Here is a 15174-nt window from a genome sequence, read left to right on the forward strand (position 1 = left end):
CACTTAATGCTGGAAAATAAATATAAAGATAAAACTAGTTTTTTAAATTATGAATAGCACCAGCAATTTAAAAATTGTGCTTTATGTAATTAATATTTAGCAACTAATCATTTGATATAATAGTAATTAAACACGAATGATATAATTTCCTCAGGAATGTATTTACTAATGCTATTTCTGAACATTTCTGTTCCTTTTAAATGTTTCATGACTGTTGTTGAGAAATTAATGTTCATTAATTAATTTTGAAGTAGTAGTCCTGACCCTTCAAGCACTCTAGGAACAGAACTCCCATAGCTGATGTCAGTTTATTTAAAGCAATTCATAGTCAGGCTGAAAAACAGTAGGGCTTATAAGGGATGTAGTACTGGTGCCTTAGACTCTTGAAAACTCTTGATTCTCGGTGAGGTTTGAGCTCCTAGAAACGTATCTTCGAAGATTTAGGTGGCTTAACATGTGGAGGTGCTCTGAGTGACTTCATAATGAGCTACTCCTGTGTGGCATACATGCAGATATCTTTAAGGTGCTGCAGTGCCCAGGTTAAATTGATTAACTGAAAGATTGGAGTGTTAATGAGTTGAAATGCTTTAATTTCTCCCAAGTTCAATGGAAGCCATTTTCTCTTTCTCTTCTTCCTAGACTCTGCAAAGGAGGAGCTTTCATGAGGCTCAGGGGCTAGTCAGTCTGAAGTTCATGGTGCTTTCAGCTACAGATGGACCCTGGTGCAAAGGTAAGGTCTCTGCAGGCAGCCTTTGAAGACTGATGCACAGACTGCAATGCCCAGCAGCAAGTACATTTAAAAGGTATTTGTGCTTTCTAAAACAGCATGGATGGAGATGCAGCCTATGTGGTGTCATTAGCCTCACTTCCTAAAGACCCCAGCAAGGCTCTCTTAACCGCTGCTCTAGTATTTGGTAAAACCAGGCTGTTTCAAATTAATTATTTCAGGCTTGTAGTATTGTTTTTAAATGAAAATTTGCCTTGTTTGGTGGTTTCTGAGCATGTATTTCTCATCAGGTGCAATTCCTTCCTGGGCTACAGCTTTTAATTGTACCTCTGGCTGGATTTTTGGCAGTAGAATTGAATATGGATGTTTTAATTTTGAAAGCACAGGCTAAAGTTCCAATTTCTCAGGGTCAAGTCTCATTTCCATTAACAATGGCTGTAGAAGGGTCAAAAAGTTCTGTCTCAATCAGTCAGCATTATGAGATCACAAGTAGCACAATGAATGGGTTATAGCTGCTTGAGTGCATATGACCTGGACCCAGTGGCAATTGACTTCAGAGTGGCAATTGGTGTACATTAAGTCAGAGCATGTTCTTAGCCCATGGATGTCCTCCATGGCAGAGTGTTCTCTTTAAAGTGTATTTCTCAATCCATGTATATCTGGAGCAGTCAGCAACTAGTGAACTACTGAAACCATTTTTAATCTTGAAGAAATATTAAGAAAATGTAAAGATTCCTTTTTACCATAGGATTGAAAAGCAGGGATTGAATTCATTATGGTCTCACAATAATCACAGGCAAAATAGGAAATGAAAATAACCTGAACTTGGTTAGGAATTTAGGCCCAATTCTGCTTTTATTCACTCTGTGGTAAATCTGGAGCCACTCATGTACAGCCTGAGGGCAGCCTTTAATCTTAATTGCTGCATTTTAGTGCTATTTATTCAGCATAAAACGGGAAGGTGTCAACCTGGGAAGCAGAGGTGGTGATATCTGCAAGCTAATAGTATACTGTGAAAAACCTGTCTTTATAAGAGTAAAGAAAATACTAATTATTTAGTTGGAAAAAATAATTAAAGGATAATGGTGAAATTTTCAGCAATTGAAAACATGTCTTTTACTTGCTTTCATTTTGTGAAAAAAATGACTAATTTTGCCAATTAGTTGCTCTGATGGAGAACTGTGAATGAAATAAAAGAGACCTGGGAAGTTATGATACAACGTAGAGGAGTTTCTTCCACTCCAATCAGGCCTATATGATTATTTTTCTACTGAGTTTTTTGTAATTTATTATTCCTCAAAAGTCACAGTGAGGTCGTTTCTACAAAAGCCTTACAAAATCCTCAAATCACTAGTTGGGAAGTGCAAAGTGCAGCTCTGCTTACTAATCCTGCCTTAGCTTTGAGTCATCTGTGGATGACTGCAGCAAACTGGGAGTGTTATCTGTGTATAGCTGCAGTGAGGATGGAGACAGTCTCCTCATTTGTCAGCATATCATTCCTTCTCCCCCTAGCCCTCCCTGGTATTCCCAGTGCAGGGCAGGGTAATAACACCAGCGGAGGGTAATAACACATATTGGATTAAAAATACAGGTTTCCTGAGTCTCAGGTGAATCTGTTAAACCTAAGATTATCTGCTTGTCTATGCCTCATCTAATCTGACCCCAGTGGGATTCTCGTGAGAGCAAGCAGAGAAGCACAGAAGGGAAGTGGCATCCAACAAATGCTTATTTGTTCTTGTGCCATTTATGCAAGTCTGTGCAACCAGCACTGAAAATCCCATTGTAGGTTTGCCCAGGAAATTAACCCAAACGACACATTTATTCAAACTGGGTATTTTTCAAGTACCTCTCCCTTCCGAAAATCCAAATATAAATATAAATTTGAATGTGCATGAAAGTCATGAGAATGTTGTGACTGGTGAAGAACTTTTCTACATTCAGATTAAGAATAGCTCAATATACAGCTGAGATTGTCCTTCTTAATGCTGTAGTTGGACTATCAAAGTAACTAAGAGCAAAGTGTGTGCATTTAACATCCTGCTCTGTCCTTACCACATATGTTCATTTACTTCTTCAGGTGGTTTATATGCAAATAAGTCATTAAGCAATAAAGAAGAATAAGTAAGTGTGTCTACAAATTGTTGGGTCCACCATATCCCTGGAACACCTTGCACTTTTGAAGGTGTATTTTGTGTGAGGTGTTATTTTGCCAGAGTGTTAGTCTGCCCTCTAAGTTCTAGATTTCTGTTCTGACAGATTGTAGAGGTGGCATGTATTGTCTGGATCTGTGTGTGCGTGTGTGTTTGTCTAGTACATGGCTTTGCAGGACCTAGTTGGTTTATGCTGTGTGGGACTCTTGGTCACAGATGCCTTTGAGGGAGTGTCAGCTTGAGCAGTATAGGAGACTTGTGGTATCAAAAAATAGTAATAATAATAATGAGAATATTTAGTAGTGAATCAGGATGACAAAATTAAATTCCTATACATCCCAAATTCTATTTCTTTTACCATCTATACCTTTAATTTTTTTTTTTTCATCTCCATCTGCTTCATTGATACATAACATAAGATCAATCTTTAAATTTGAGAACCAACAGAAAGTCATTTGTCAAGGCAGTTATTCAGCCAAGAGGTATGAAACTTGATGAGCCAAAATAATTTGGCACTATTATATCAAAAAGACTTGAATTCTGTGCATCAATTAAATACCATGAAGATTCAGCTGAGCAAGGGGTGAAACACTTCTTGGCTCTCCGTGCCATGACTGAAGGTGGAATTATGTACTTGCATGTTATTCCCATTGCTCTTCAAACTTTGAATGGACTCAGATTCATGGCACTACAGAAGTAGTTTGAGCTGATGGTGAGTTAACCAAATTCACTCTTCACATACTGCTTTGGAGAAAGGAAAGGTAGTCTTGGGCATAAAGTGAAAGATTATGACACCAAGGAAGCTGTGTTAGATCTGCTCTGTGCTATTGGATTTCTTTGCTGCGTTGTCAGTTTAATTCAGTTGTGTCTCTGTTTCTTCACTTGTCTGAAATAAGCTGTAGGTAGCACTTCCAAGTTTGAATGGCTGTAGGAGCACTCTTTGAAATTTTGCACTGCCTACTGCTGTTGCTTCTTACAGCCTATGCTTTCTTCAGGGCTCCTGCAATTCTATACATGGATGTGCTGCTTATTCTGCTGTGGTCAAGTCTGCTCTGATCCCAGCTTTCTCCGCTTCCAAATTGAGACAACCAGATTCTTGATGTTTATATTTTTGAAATAAACTGTACAATAAAGATGCAGTTAATGAGAACAGATGGTAACGAGGGATGAAGAACATCACAGAACTTTGCCTCTCTTGGGAGGTGGAATTACACAGAGGGCACTGTCTTGTTAACATAGGTACAGAAGGAGAGTGGTGAAGAGAAATGTTTCAAAAAACATGGGAAAGAAATAGGGTTACTTGAAATACCACAGAGTGTACTGCAACTCCTGATGTATAAGCTTCTCATTAGACTTTGGACTTTGCACACTTGCTTTTCTGCTGTAGTATAGAAGCTTAAGTCTTCAGTAGAGGGAAAGAACATAAATCTGAATTGGTTACTGCTTGTTACCAAACACTAGCAGAGATTAGAAGGTAGATTTCTCAACATTTGAGGGCTGGGATATGCATCTTTCTATGTGACATATTCTATGTCACAACCTCTGAGTTATTAATGTATGAATGCTTCTGGCTTCTATGAGGCCTTTCTAGCTGAAGAAATGTCATCGTCATGCTCCAGAATTGCCTGTTGCTTGGTAATTAGCTGGCTTTTCTGGCAGGGAAGACATGTGAATTTGAATCCTTGTTAGGGAAGGAATTTATTAGATCTTACTCGTATTGCTTACGATTCTTATTCTGAATAAGGGGATGAATTTCGGAAAAGCCAATGAAAAGGGGAAGGTACCAATGCCAGCTTATATGACAAAAAGCTCAACATGTTTTCTAAAGAGCTCAACAGGTATTCTGGGTGTTTTTACCAGATGGACAGCTTTTGGCAGAAGAGCCATATGTTTAATATTCCTGAGGAGATCTGAGCATCTAATTCATACACTGTTAGGATGAAAACAGTCCTATTCAAGCTCAGCAGTAGAAGTGGATATGCCCAAGAGATCTCTGTATAGTCCATAGGTGGACTATACTTTACTGTGAGAGTGACAGAGCACTGGAACAGGCTGCCCAGGGAGGTTGTGGAGTCTCCTTCACTGGAGACATTCAAAACCCACCTGGATGCGTTCTTGTGTGATGTGCTCTAGGTGACCCTGCTCTAGCAGGGGGGGTTGGACTAGATGATCTTTCGAGGTCCCTTCCAACCCCTAAGATTCTATGATTCTATGTTTCTATGATTCTATGACTGCAGGGAGAAGTGGTAGCTGAAATCGGGGATTGAGGGCTGTGATTTTGGAGTTGGAAGTAACTGTTCCAGTGTGCTGAAGTACATTCACAGATCCAGTCATCAGCCTTTCACTAAAGTGTATCAAAACAATATAATTTGAGAGGTATCCATACCTTGTCAAATCATTTAAATGCATTAGTACTGGTTTCAGTAGAGTGATTTTTCTATAAGCTGTCAAGCTTCTTGGGAATACCCAATTTGACTATAATCAGAGGCCTTAGATGAGTAATAGAACCTTACAAAAAGAGTGCTAATTATATGAGGGATGAATGAGTCCTAACTGAGTGATAAATGAACACGTCTGTCAGTGATACTCCAGCACATATCAACTTGATGTTCATTCAGGTTCCTCACTTATTATGTTCCCTGGGCACTGCTGAATTGCAGTCTCCTTAGGTTCGGATGTTGTACATGCATTGGGTTTGACAGTGTCACTGTGGGATCTTTATATTTGAAATGTTGATTTAGACCTAAAAGAAGAAATATGTCAGTACTAGTCATTGCAGCTTAGCAGACAGCTCTGGATTCACCTTGTCAGTCAGGTCTTCCTAATTCACCCTGCTTTGGAAAAGGAGAGTTTCTTCTCAAAGGCAAACTATTCTGAGCTCTGTGATCGTTATTTCATGTGAGATTTCTACATTGCAGTGTCTCATGAGTCATACTGATAATTGAGTACCACCTGACATGAAGCACAATGGGCTTTATGCAACATCAGATTTCCATTTGGTGTGACTAATGTACCATTAACTGTGTCCTGTAATGATCACAGAGATTATACTTTTAAAAAAAGTTGTGTTTTTTTTTACCGAGTTAAAGTTTTATCATTAAATAACCACTAAAAGTCACTAGGGTTTCCATTCCATGCAGCTCAGGTTTATTTTTTCCCCTCTTGGCCATTTTTGAACTACAGAGAAATATTAACAGGCTCTCTTGAGGTCCAGAAGAGCACGTGAAGTTCAGCTGCTCTCTAGTGTCCAATTCAAGAATCCCCAGAATAATGTTGTTTGGTAAGCAACACAGTAATTCTGATTTCCTAATTGCCCCTGTACCCTCTTCATATGTCCTGAGGGAAGACTAATCCTTGATGAGTGAAAAATTTCCTTTCCTGGAGTTTTAGTGCATGGTTTAAGGTTCCCCTCAGAGAACTGGTTAATTATAAATCACATACAATTTCTGACAAAGTTTAGGAGTCTTGAATTAATGATAACTTAATGACTTCTTTTAAGTCAGTGAAAAAGTTGGTAACAAAACACTTTGCAAGAAGGCAGCACTTGTGTCGTTGATGCCTTATATAGCCTAAACCCAAGTTGTGAACTGTCCACTTCTGAGATGAGAGAGCTTTTAGGCTACAGATAATGTGCAGTCTCAGACAGGATCAGGCATGCCATAATTTTCAGTCTTTAAAATAGCTATGGTGTTCTCACAGTTCCATGGGATATATTCCCTTACCAAACAATGAAAACAATTCACATTTATCAATCCAAAGGCCACAGGAAGATTCCTCTTTCCAGAAAATCAGCTTCCTCAGAGGAAAAAAAAAGCTGCAAAGGCTTCTGATCTTTTCATGAAGAGACACAAATGTCCCTGTTCTGGTTAATGATGAAAAAGTCATTAAAGCTGAAACTGTCATAGCTATGAAAGTATGTTTGACAACTGTGCATAAGAAAAGAAGGAGCAAATTTGTAGATTTAATAACAGTAAATAATAGATCTTGCTTTAACAGTGCTTGCATATGGAAGCAAATAGCAATAAAATAATTTTTTAAATATTTGACCATCAATTATTTCTAAACAAAGCTGTTCTTTGGAGTCAAAGTACTCATGTTATGGAAAGCTGGGAGCTGATTATGCAATTTTTAATGCAACATGGCCATGATCTTATTGTATATATTTAAAAGTGCAGGAAAATCCTTGTTTTACATGCAAAGTAAAAGGATTATGATAGCAAATATTTACATAGATTCTTTATATGTAAAATATGCGTTCAAAGCTTAAAGAATTTTTAGTAGTTAAAAAAGATATTCTTGTTCAGATTTAAGCCCAGCACCGCTCATTCAGAAAAAGAAAAGATCAAATTAGCATCATGTTCCCTAAATACATCCAATATATTTTCTGGTTAATATCAACAATAAATTGGTGTCCTTTTAGAGGAGTGGGATCAGGAGCCTTCTGGAAGCAATTTTAAAAAGTCAATACATTGGAAGAAATTGAGTAAACATTCTCATCTGATTTGCTTCATACGGCACAAATTGTCAGAAGTCTCAAAATTCATGAAATGCTTCTCATTTTTTCAAAATTCTTTTGACAAATCTCCCTTTTACCAAAAGTTGTGATCATATTAGCTCAGGTAATGAAATTAAATAAATAATTTCTGATTTTGCCTTGGTTGTTTCATGAATGACTGATGTGAACATTTTTTAAGCTTAAATACAAGTTTCTTCCAGCCTGCAGACTTACAAATGCTCCTTGTAACTCTGCTCTGTTGACCAATTTATTCCTCCCCTTCTATTGGTGAGAGTTCAGATTAATTCAAACAATAATTTCAAAATTATTAAACTTAGTTTCCAGTGCTGCAGGTAGACTTTCACCTTTTTCTGCTTGGTTAAACTGCATTACCTTGCAGTGAGTGTCTAGAGAATAAGCTTGTACAATCACTTTACTACAAGAGGTATTTTGCTGATGACAGTAACCCCATGGCTGGAAGAAGAAACGTTCCAAATGTTGTTCTAAGGGGAGCCTCACCGATTCTGGTGAGCCATGTACCTCTAGCTATTTTTCTCCACTTTAATATTAGTATCTTCAGGACAGTACTACTAGCTGAGTTGCACTAATATGTGCTGGATAGGAACCAGTTGCTGAACCAGAACTGTAGTTTTAACATGTAAGACAGATGTGAAGAGAGGGAACGTTAGAAGTTGGGTGTCTAAATAATGCTTTTGAAAGTGACCACTTCAAAAGAATTTACTTTGCTGAGAGAATATTTTTCAGTAAATGTTAATTTACATCTATTCTCTTGAGTGATTCTAAAAATGTTAAGTATGTCTTTAGATCTGCTCATCTCATGTCTAAGAAAACTAGATTATTTTGTTTTGGTTCCTGTAAAACTCTTGTTTTACTTCGGGTCTGTTCACATTTTCCATCCCTCACATCTTCTGCATTTGAAAAACCATATCATCAATGGGCAGGGAGAGGGGAATTTTTTCAGTCTGACCAAAACAAGTCCCATGTAACCATTCACCTTCATCTCCTCAGCTTTTAGAGAATGTCACAGTAGATATTTTCCCTCCACATCAGCTAACTTCCAAGAGTTCAGTTCTGCTGCAGGATTCCTTGATCTGTCTTGCCTTGGCACATATCTGCCTTCTGGCATATAATGTTCCTTTTACAAGAGATCCAGGTGCCAATTACCCTGACACATGGGAATTCTTTGCTAGTGTCTCATTAGTGGAGCTATAGCAGTGTCAGCAAAATCCACTGACCTCAGGTACTGGTCATAGTTGGGTTATTTCAGCATTCAAGACAGGCTGTACCAACTACCAAGCCTTGAGTCCCTTCACAGTGGATTTATTTCTTTGAGATTGCCAGAATTATTTGGGAGTATGAGTCTGCTAAAGCACAGCACCCATTTACAGGGCCATTTGCCAGTTTTCAGCAGCATAAATCACACAGAGAGCACAGCTCTCCTGGGAGCCAGCTGTTGGCTTTGGAGCTTGTTCAGAAAGCAGCTTACCTGGGAGAAGAGAAGGGTGTTTTTTTCCTGTGCTACAACATATTATTCTGTTTACAGGACATCTCATACTGTAGTGATCTGTAAATGAGAAATTAATAAGAAATTAGTTAAAATTGCCAAAATAATACTTTGTGTTTATAAATGCTAATGTTATATATGAATGCATTATTTGTATATATAATCTCTGCTAGCTGAGGGTATATGGATACTTCTGAACTTTTTTCTCATGGGCTTTGCTGGTTTTAAGTTTTTCCCACCTTCTTTCCCACAAAAAGCTATTTCCTTTTTTAAGCAAGATTGTATTTTATGGGTATGAGGATAGGGCTCGTGGACAACCTTGTATGACCTATGGGAACAGGGATATAGAGACAGCTTGAAAGGAAGAGCCAAAGCTGAAAGGCAAGAGTCAACAAGCAGGTAGGTTGGCAACTGTGGGACTGAAGTAGATGACAGCCATGGAGGTGGACCAGTCAAACTGACAGCCTTTAAAAAGCCTATTTTTTTCCAATGACTAATCATGCCAAAGGCCTGATTCCTTTTCCAGCTGCAAGAATAGCACACTGCATCCGTACTCATAAACACTATTTACTTATAATAATTTGAGATTTGAATTTAGCTAACAGGATAGAGAACTGAAGGAAGTAGTAAGCATCCCAATATCCAAAACACCAGAGCTAGCTCCTGCTCTTCTCCAGTGGCTGTGCATTGATGCTTTCTGTGAATTACCTTTTATGTATACTCATCTCTAGAGTATGACTCCTTCCCACACTTCAAAAGGCTTGGGTGTAAATTGCTTGCTCTGAGTACTCTAATCTCTGGTAAATGATCTTTGTGAATCCTTCTCCCAAACAATATGGAAGAATATCTGTCAGGACCTAAGCTGTGGCTTATCCTGTCACTGTTCTACTCTGCTGTAGGCCATGGCCTTGAAACAAAAAGGATGTAATGTAGATTACTATAGTCAAGGTAACACCATGTCTTTAAATGGCTCCTGCTGTGCCTCTTAGAGAAGATATTCTCAGCTTATGCTCAGCTGACTAAGACCTCGTTCAAGAAAGAAACCTTTTTCACGCTCCCCTCAAATCCTATTTTAGGTCTGAGAATAGTGATGCTACAGTTTAAATAGCTAAAAATAGCTACTAAAATTCCCTTTATTGGGAACTGCACTGTTAGTGCCCCTTCCCTATATCGTCTGGAAGCAGTCTTGCTAGAATACTGAAGCATTTACCTTTGCACTGCTGTCTGATCAGCACCCTGCATTACATAACTAGTACAGACTCAAGGTATTTAAAAGCAAAAAAAAATGTTGTTCTAGTTTTTGCCATTTTTTAAATTTAATGGCAGTGTATCATGCTTCTTAGAAGAGGGCTTAGATTTGTATTTTTCAGCTTTCAGAAGAAAAATTTTATCCAATGCTGGCTATGAAAAACTGTTTAGCCAAGGTTCTGCTTTGTAGCACAGTGACTACTTTGAGATTTGTGGGTTCTTGCTACTTTTCAAATTATGCAAATGGTAATTATTTTCTGAGATTTAAAGAGGTAAATTGAGTATGTTTTTCAGGCTTGTGCATGACAATTTCATGGCACATAGGTACAAATCCGTAATAAAGATGAAAGTTTTGCCATAGCTATATGTGTTAGTCGCAGTGCTCCTTAGTGCTGGCCACGAGGGGCATAGAGCTGCTCAGACTATGTTTGGTCTCCAGGATGAGGTGGAGCAATTTGAACACTGGCCTGAATTAAGCAGTTGTCAGCAACTCTATTGCAGTAGCATCTGAGAGATGACGGCAACTGTCCCCTGCATGCTGGAAAAAAGAACCTATTCTGTGTCAGTTAAGACCAAACCTGCTGACTGGTCCTAGATCCCTTTTTGTAATCAAAGATACCAGCTTTGCTTTCCTCCTTTGAGAAACCTGTTCTGATGCATAGATTTGCAACACTAAATTAGTTTTCTTCAAATAAACTAACATGTTCCCTGTTTTTCTTTTCTGTTGCCCAGAAAAGTGATGTATTTGGTTCTGAAGAGCCATAAGACAAATGTAAATCATTAAAAGTAATGTATTTTTTAAAAAATAAACCAAAACAAAAACCTGATATTTATTTCTCAAAATTTTCTTAGATGCATTCTTGGGATTTTTCCCAAATGGAGATCTGCATATAACATACAAAGTGCAAATATATATTTTATGTATGAAAGAATTTAAAACATCTAAACCAACTTTAGTTTTTTAACTCTCATTTTGAAAGTTTTGTGCTTCAATTACATTCTACTTTTGGGGTGAAAGTGGCAGGCATGGAAGATAAAAGGAAAGCTTATCTCAAAAAAACCTTCTGAGGTATTAGTGCATTTGTCTTCTAACATGGCAATGTCCAAATGTTTGTAACAGGCTTGCAAAAGTACTACTTAACTGTACAGGTCACAGGATACAACAACTTCCATGGGGAAAATCCTTGAAAAGAGTTTGGGCAGTCATGCCAGGTCCAGTAATACGTGGTCTTGAAGAATGAAAAAGCAGAAGAGTTTTCTGGATTTAAACTTAGTCTGTGTTAACTGTTATTGGGTCAGTTAACTTAGCTTGTAAACAAACCCGCGTTCTCTCTGGCGGTTTGAAAAGATACTCATATTCAGAGTAGTAATTTAAGGCAAAATGTCTAAAATAGGTGATGTGATTGGTAGTATTAAAGGCAGTGATATTTATCTGACTTTTTATTCTCCTAACCTGACACAGCTCCTTCTTTTGTAGATGCTGTGTTTGAAAGAATGTATAATTTAATGTGCCTGAAGCTGCTGGTGGTGAACTGTAGAAAGTAAATACAAATCACGTCTTTGCTACTGGCTGTCTCCTGTGTTGCTGGTGTGATTCTTAGAATGTGCTTTTTTCACTCTTTAACATCTGCTATAGACAGATCATGTGTTTGGAACCCATAAATGTATCTCCCCAAGGAGGGACAAAAAAATAGAATTTTACAACTTAAAAAAAGGTACAACATAGGAGAGAGATAATGCAGTAGCCTGGGATGGTGTAACCCAAGTGGGTTTACTAATAAATGTATAAGGAGTGTTCTTGGTTTGTTTTTTTTTCATCAATCAATTGTATTATTTCCCATTAGACTTTGGTGCCTACTCAGGATTTATAAAGATGGCTGCATATTGACATGAGTATTGCTTAGGCTGCACTTTCATCATGAGAGCAGTTAATGCAATTCTGAATGCTGATCACTCCAAGCAACATTTGCAGGTTCAAAATTTGTTTGATAGCTCAAAGCAAATGAAAACAAAACAAAACAAAAAAACCAAAAAAAACCAACAACAACCAAAACAAAAAACCACCAAGAAAAAGTATTTGGAATTGTTTCCTAGTACCTGGTTTTGTTGTTGTTTTGTTGGGTGTTTTGTTTGGGTTTTTTTTCAGATTAAAATGTGAAGTTTTAGTTTGAGGAAGAAATGTGGGTATAAGAGAGACTGATATTGAATACATGATTGTGCGAGAACAAATATTAAATCCTAGCTCAAGTGATTCAAAACACCACTTTCACTCTAATTCAGTCTGAGAGAAAAGTGTCATCACTGCTAAGGCGGCTGTCCCAGTCACAGAAATACATGTTCTTTTGTCATTGCCAACACTGTGTGTGTCTGCAGATTGGGTTTGTTTTTTGGGTTTTTTTGTGCTTTTTTTTTTTAAACAAAAGTATTATTGGACTGCAAAGTATTTCTGCTGATGTGAAATGTCACTGGTTGGAAAATGCACTCTACCTCTACTGCTATGGTTGCAGAGTCAGTCATGTCATTTTTGAGAATGCCATATAAAGGACTTCTCACAAGCAGTTAGTGTGTGACAGTTGCCATGTTGTTTTCACAGCTGGAAGCTGGCAAAGATACTGTGTTTCTAACAAGTATCCTTTTTCTTTGATGGCTACAGTGTGAGTTACACTATTCAGTGAGGCACAGAACTGCCCAGCGTACTGTCTAGCAAATTTGTCCTTAGGGGGAATGAATGGGCTTACTTCGTGCAGCTGCGCAAAGTTTAATTGTCTTATTTTCCATAGTGAAAATCACAGAAATCCCATTGGTTTGGTGCCTGAATTGAGGCTGGCTGTGTCATCACGTGCCTTGAAGTAAAAGGCAGAGGCCTGTCAGTGGGTGCAGACTAAAAAGCAGAAGGAAAAGGGAACAGCTCTGTCTCCCAAGCAGGCTGTGACAGGGGAGGAGCTAGGTGGCTGTTTCAATGGCTATTTTCGTTGCCAATGGTTGTTGCCTTGTATGCATCAAACACTTTTAAAGTACTAATTGACTAGAGAACAGACTGAAAAATGCTGTGGTTTTCAATTGTGGAAAACTAAGAAGAAAAAAAATACCAACAAAACATATTTTACGTTTGTTATTGCTATTTGAATCTTATGGTAAGAGCTAATATGTCCCAAATAACTCTTATAAGTGATAATGCAGTTTATGAGCAAAGTGAATAGAGGTGGATTGTCACAGAGTCGATGGCTTTGCTGATGGCCCAGAAACTTGTCTCTGGTTGGCAGAGTCTCACCACAGCATAGCGGTGGAAACAGAACAATCACTTCATCTTCCTTATGGATATATTAGCACATATCCCTTGGGGGCTAAAAGCAGGGAAAAAATGCATTTGTACAGAGGGTTTGAGACTATCCAGCTTTTTAAAATAAATCAACCTCTGTTGCTGTTGCAGAGCATGCACTCCTTTCAGCTGGGATGGAAATGCATCTTGATAGCCTGTAAAAAATGAAACTGCAGTGCCTGACCTTCATCTAAAGAAAGCAAGCTCGGAAGTCCATGCCCAGATCTGTGTCCTGGCTAATTTTTTTTTTTACATCTGTTTGCTAGTATGTAGAGTGTTGAGGTGTCCTCAAGGCACTAGCTGGACTCCAGGAGTCCTAGAGAAGGAGTAAAGCACTCAAACAAGTTTTAAGAAAGCAGGAGATTTGATAAAAAGTGCCCTGGAGCACAGCAGATACTCTTGTCATACTTTATACTTTGCTATGACCATGAAGACTCATAAAGCAACTGGCACTTCTTCACTGCAGACTTCTGTATGCAAGATTATTTCCACAGTATCTACTATACATCTACTCTCCCCTGACACATTTTGTTACAAATCCAGCCTCTGTAACTCTTTTTAAACATGTTTCTTCTTCATATCACGGATAAGTATGTGATACACTTCCATTCTTAAGTGGTCTTAATGGATCTGACTCTGCTCCATAGACATGACTTTGCTTTGGGGACCTCACAGAAAGACTGAACAAATTATTATACCTTTGATAAATGTCTTACATGAATCCAAACAAACAGTCCCAAAATCAAGGTACTGCTTTGGTCTCTGTTCAGCAATAACAAGTACATTGCAGGATGAGAGCTCTGAGTGGGTGGGTACACTCTAAACACAGGTATCTCCAGATGCTGTCCTTGATACTGAGTATGTAAGTCCTTAGGTTTAAAGGATTCTTCTTTCACTGCCAGCTGAGGAAGGTTAAAGAAGCAGCTAACTGTTACAACTTGTCCAACCAGCAATTTGCAAGATGCTCTGACAGGGGCTCTGCCATGTTTAGCACTCCTGTCTCTGCTTACTGGAGCTCTTGTAACTGTCCTGAGCCACTCAAATCAAAACCTGAAGTGATGCCTCTTGGATGAGGGAATGGAAATGACTGACTAGAGCATGAATTAACTGTTTTGATGGTCCTGTGCAAAAGGAGAAATGTTTTAGAACAGTTTCTTGTAGTTGTTATTAATCAGTTTGTACTTCTGGAACCTTTAGTAAGTTCTTACGTGGGATAAATCCTGGGTGCCCTGGGCACTACCATGTGTATGAAAGAACATGATAAACCTTGCTGCTGCTACTATACTACATAGTGCAATAATAAATAAAGATAGCAATAAAACCTGTTGTATTTGTATCACGCTATGCAGGCATGATCAATTGATCACATAAATAGGGTCTCCCTCCTGAAATGAAGCCACCTCTAGGAAGGAACACTGCAAGTGTTGTCACACTGCAGAGGAATTTGAGACAAATGTAAAAATACTGTCTCAATGCATAGATTTATACAGTTGTAATAAATTTATACAGTTATAATAAATTTATGCACTAGATTTTCTTAGAAGATTCAGGAGCCTATCTGATTAAAAAAAAAATAAATCAGTGCATGATTATCCCTCTTTTCCCAATCAATACAATCACCCCAGCAGGGTAGCTTATTCAAAAGCAGTCATCATGCTTTGTGTGTAGAAAGGCTCTTATCATCTCTCTGTGATTTTATAGTGGTGAGTA

This window comes from Apus apus, chromosome 6, assembly GCF_020740795.1.
Source record: "Apus apus isolate bApuApu2 chromosome 6, bApuApu2.pri.cur, whole genome shotgun sequence".
NCBI classification, from domain to species: Eukaryota; Metazoa; Chordata; class Aves; order Apodiformes; family Apodidae; genus Apus; species Apus apus.